The sequence below is a fragment of the Tupaia chinensis genome, unplaced genomic scaffold (assembly GCF_000334495.1).
Source record: "Tupaia chinensis unplaced genomic scaffold, TupChi_1.0 Scaffold148234_1, whole genome shotgun sequence".
In the NCBI taxonomy this organism is placed as follows: Eukaryota; Metazoa; Chordata; class Mammalia; order Scandentia; family Tupaiidae; genus Tupaia; species Tupaia belangeri.
In genome coordinates, this window is record NW_006208084.1 from 109,261 (window position 1) to 114,297 (window position 5,037).

Consider the following 5,037-nt stretch of genomic DNA (forward strand, 5'->3'; position numbering starts at 1 on the left):
TTTTTAAACATTTTCCAGTAACTGAGTAATGTGGGTGGTAAACACCTGGCCATTGTTGGACCCCAGAGTTACTGGTAACCCAAAGCGTGGGACAATTTTAGACAATAATTTTTAGCAACTACCTGTGCTGTCTCGGACTTGGTGGGGTATGCCTCTGGCTAACCAGAAAAAGTGTCCATGAACACCAGCAGGTGGTGGTATCCCGGCGACCCGTGAGGGAGTTCAGCGAAATCTGTTTCCCAATGTTCTCCAGGGTTCTGTTCTCGTAGCCTGGCCCCATGATGTGGGAGGACTGGATTTTAGAGTTCACTTGGGCACTGATGTGACACCATTTTGCTGTGTCTTTGGCAGTTTCCGCCAGTCCAGGAATATGATAGTCCCTTTGGAGAAGTCCTGTTATCTTTGCTCCCCCTAGGTGAGTGCTCTGAGGGAGCTGTGAGATGAGGCTCCGTCCTACGTCTCTGGAAGGAGCAGTCGCCCGTCAGGCAGCTCTTCCCATCCCTCAGGCTGCTCTATGGCACGTAGGGCATGGCCCGATTCTTTTTCCTCCAGAGTGTATCTGGAGGAGGATTTGCAGGGGCCCCACTGGAGTTAGGGAAACCCTTTTGGCTACCCTGTTCACGCAGGCAATTTGGCCATCCTGATGCCACTGAGTCTAGTTTCTCGGATAAGTAGGCCATAGGCCACGCTCATGGTCCCAGAGTTTGCATTAGGACCCTCTTCACCATGCCCTTCAGCTCAGCCACGTACAATTGGAACAGGTTTGAGATGTCAGGGAGGCCTAAAGCCGGGGCACTCACCAAAGCAGTCTTCGAGGCCAGGGAGGCCTCTTTCTCTGTCTTTGTCCATCTCAAGTCTGGATCTGTCCCCTCCCTCTCCCCTCGGTTGTGGCATAGAGGGGTCTGGCTATTCCAGCAAAGCCTGGGATCCAGAGGCAGCAGTACCCCTTGGCACCAAGGACCTCTTGCACCTGTGGTTTTGTGGTTGGAGTAGGGCTGTTCAAGATGGCTTGGATGCGGCCTGAAGAGAGAGTCCCCTTACCTCTCTCCAAGATGTAGCCCAGATATGCGGCCTGAGGGGGTGTGGAGCTGGGCCTTCTTGGCTGAGGCCCGATGCCAAGGTTTATCAGAGTCTGCAGCAGGGACCGTGTGGTCTGGAGGCATTGGTCCCTTGTCTTGGCTGCCAAAAGAAGGTCATCTGCATCTTCCCAGACCAGGACACTTGGTTTTCCCGCTTGGGGGCACCCTTTACCTCCATGTCCCTGGGGAACACTGCTGGGTGGACCTTCTTGATTTTCTCTCGTCTTTCCAGTTTGGACAGTCTTGTTGTTCTCTCAGTTATTGAAAACCTTCTGAGCTACCTCCACAACTTCAGACAGAACTTTTTCCTCAAACTCCTCTAACTTTTGTATTTTTCTCCTAATGCCTGGGGCCAACTGGGTCACGAACACAATGCTCATTGCTCACCTGTTCTCTGGGGCCTCCGGGTCTATGGGAGTATAGCACCGATAGGCCCCAAGAGTCTCTCTAGGAAGGCAGCAGGTACTCGCTCGGACACTGCGGTTTGGCTCAGCTTAAGTTGGTGGGCTTCCATGTCGCCACGCTAATCTCTCTCAGTGGAGTCTGGCGATACTGATCTAGACCCCCACCTTGGTCTGACTTGGCTTCCCAGGAGGGCTGGGTGAGAGGGGAACTCTTGAGGTGAGATGGATGGGTTGTTGGCTCCCCGTCTGGACCCAGGACAAGTTTCTGGGATTCCACCCTGATTCGTTCTCTTCCCTCCGGTGTGAATAAGGTCTGGAGGACTTGCTGACAATCGTCCCAGGTCTGCTGGTGAGTAAAAAGACTCCAAAGGAGTGATGAGCCCCTGAGGGTTTTGTGAGAAAGAAGGGTTTTGATTTTTCCCATTGTACACGGTGCTAGTTGAAAAGGGAACATAGATCATAAATGAATACAGTTTGAGTTTCTCGAGATTGTTTTAGTTTTTGTCTAGGTAAGAATGACTTGCCAACGCTTTATTTTTTAACTCTTACCTAAGTGGTACTGTATCTGCCTTAAATGTGTCCAGCTGTTTCACTGCCTGCAGCCAAGAATTTCCATGGGCAGCAACAATGTGAATTTCCCTTTTCATGATGGTGTACAGGTCAAAGTGCACACACCCTATAGGGTAGGGTCTGAGCCTAGAAAAGGCAGCAGAGATGTTGGTGAGTGAGCAGCACTCGATGGGGGTCCTGCATAGGCGGGAGGAGGTTTCTTCATTTGATTTCGTTGGGGCACACAGAAAGAAATGGCTCCTTTAGGCCTGTTACTGGGCCTACACTCTGAGAATTCAGCTAGAGACCTCTGGCCCTCCAAAGTACCCGATTCAGCACCCCTCCATTCTTACACTAGGAGATGGATGGCCGTAAGTTTGGTTCTCTCTCAGCGGTGCTATATCAAAAAGGGACATTTTTCTCTATAGAGCTTAAATGAAATCCTCTCTAAAAGTGTAATTACTGACATCTGTCCGAGTCCTCTGAGACCAGGTTTGACATCTATTTGAGGGGAGGGAGCCAGACATGAAACCCTCTGCTGAGCCTCGCAGAACATTCTGTACTTTGTTTTGAGGGTTAGGCATTTGTTTGGTTCTTTGCTGGGTGAACCAGACAGATTTTGGACAGGGATCTGTGTCCACAGTTATGTAACCACTTTGGGTCCTGTTGGACTAGGTCAATCCAAATTTGGATGTATGGAATCTGGTCCAGGTGGCCAGGGTTGTCACAGGGTTTCCCTGGGCTGTAGGCAAATCTAGGGTCCCCTTGTGGTGGGGAGGGAGGGCAGCCCATTCCAAATGTCCATTCTTTTCTCTTTTTTTTAAAAGAATTATTTATTTAATTTTATTTATTCATTCATTTATTTTCATTTGACCAGAAAGAGACACAGAGAGAGAGGGAGGAAGAGAGTGAGAGAAAGTGGGAAAGCAAGCCACCAGGTCCAGGACTCAAACTGTGGTTGGCCATATGGGATTGTCCAGCATCTTAGCCACCATACCATCTGCTGGCCCCCCAAATGTTGTCCATTCTAATTGACAAAATTTCCCTAAATTGTAAGGGGTCATGGCGAACCCATAATAATTTCCTACCTTTTTGAAATAGTTAAAGCTGCTTAGAAAGCCACAGAGGGAAGTCTAATGTGAGGAAATTTTCTGACCCGTGCTTCTTGCTTGACTAGACAAACTTCGACAACAATAAACAGCTCCCAGGAGGGTTAGTCCACAAAACAAACTAGAGAAGACCAATTGGAATGACAGTAAACAACATGAGAAATATAATACAAATTGTCTCTAGTAGGAAACAAACTTGACTTTTTAAAAATAATCATTTTATTTAATTTAATTAATTTATTTCATTTTGACCAGAAAGGGAGAAAGTGAGAGAGAGAGAAACTGAGAAAGCAAGCCGCCAGGTCCGAGGCTTGAACATTCTTGGCTATGTGGGAGTCCAGCACCCTTAACCAACATGCCCCCTGCTAGCTCCCATTGTTTTTTTTGTTTTTTTTTTTTTTTTTGAGAGGTTTTTGCTATAGGGCGCGTGCGCTCGCCAGACAGACAGAGAGAGACATAGAGACAGAAAGCGAGAAATCACCCCCCAGGGGGGATGGCCACGCCACAATCCCTTCTCCTCCATTCTCCTCTCGGGATCTTGGGCACGCACGCACACGTGCCCAGCGTGAGTTCTAAGCCTCCAGGTCCGGGACGTGAGCCACAGTTGACTATGTCAGAGTCCAGCGACATAGCCATTACGCTAACTGCTGGTTCCCTAATTGTTTTTTTTTTTAATTTATTAATATACTTATTTATTTACAGTCACTAAATGTAGATCAATACAGTATATAAAATGAGATTTTTCCATCCAGTATACACTGTATATTGGCTCAATCAAAGATATTACCACACATGTGATCATCAACAAATAATTTTCTCTTGTTTCTTACATATTTTGCTTTCCCCCACTTGACTCCCCACCTCTCACCTTCTGCCAATTCCCCCCGCTTCTCCCACACTATCTCTAAATACTAGGGACCACAGATGGTGTAATGGTTACATTTCTGGACTCACATGTGGTTGACTGCAGTTTGAGTTCCGGGCCCAGCAACTTCAAGCTTACATTGGGTGTGTATATGCCCAAAATCCTGGGAGGAGACTGGAGAAGAAGGGATTGCTGCATGGCCACCCCCCCAGGGGTGATTTCTCACTTTCTGTCTCTGTCTCTGGAGAGCTCATGCGCCTTATGGCAAAAACTCTCTTAAAAAATAAATAAGAAATACATAATAATAATAAATAAAATTAAATAAATATTTTTTTTAAGTTGTGGCCTACTTAGTTAATTTGTACACAGCAGTGTAAGCTCTTAGGTACAGTACTGACCCATGCTTTAAAAAATGGTTGCTGATGGTGTAATAGTTTCATTATTAGATTCCCATGTGGTCAACTGTGGTTCAAGTCCTGGACCCAGCACATGTGCTGGGTGCCCAAAATCCCAAGAGGAGGGTAGAAGAGAAGGGATTGCGGTGTGACCATCTCCCTGAGGCGTGTTTTCTCACTTTCTGTCTCTCTGTCTCTCTATATCTCTCTGGTGAGCACACGTGCCCTATAGCAAAAATCTTTCTCTCTAAAAAAAAAGTATGTGTATGTGTGTGTAGATACATAAAGAGATAGATATAGATGCCTTGTTACAGACCCAAACTCCATTTTTCTGATGGTTTTGAATAAAAGTGTTCCCTGTCTACAGAAAAAAGAAAAAGAAGGAAGGAAAGAAGAAAGGAAGGGAGGAAGAAAGGGAGAGAAAGAAAATAAAGAAAGGAAAACACACCAGGAGCAGGTGCATGCCCAAAATCCCAAAAGGAGGAGAAGATGGAGGAGAAGGGATTGTGTTGTGACCGATCCCCTGGGCAGGATGTTTTCTCTCTCTCTCTTCTGGCTCTCTCTGGTGAGTGCACACGCCCTCTGGCAAATTAGAACACACACACACAACAGCTGTAACTTTCAGTTTCCCTTTTG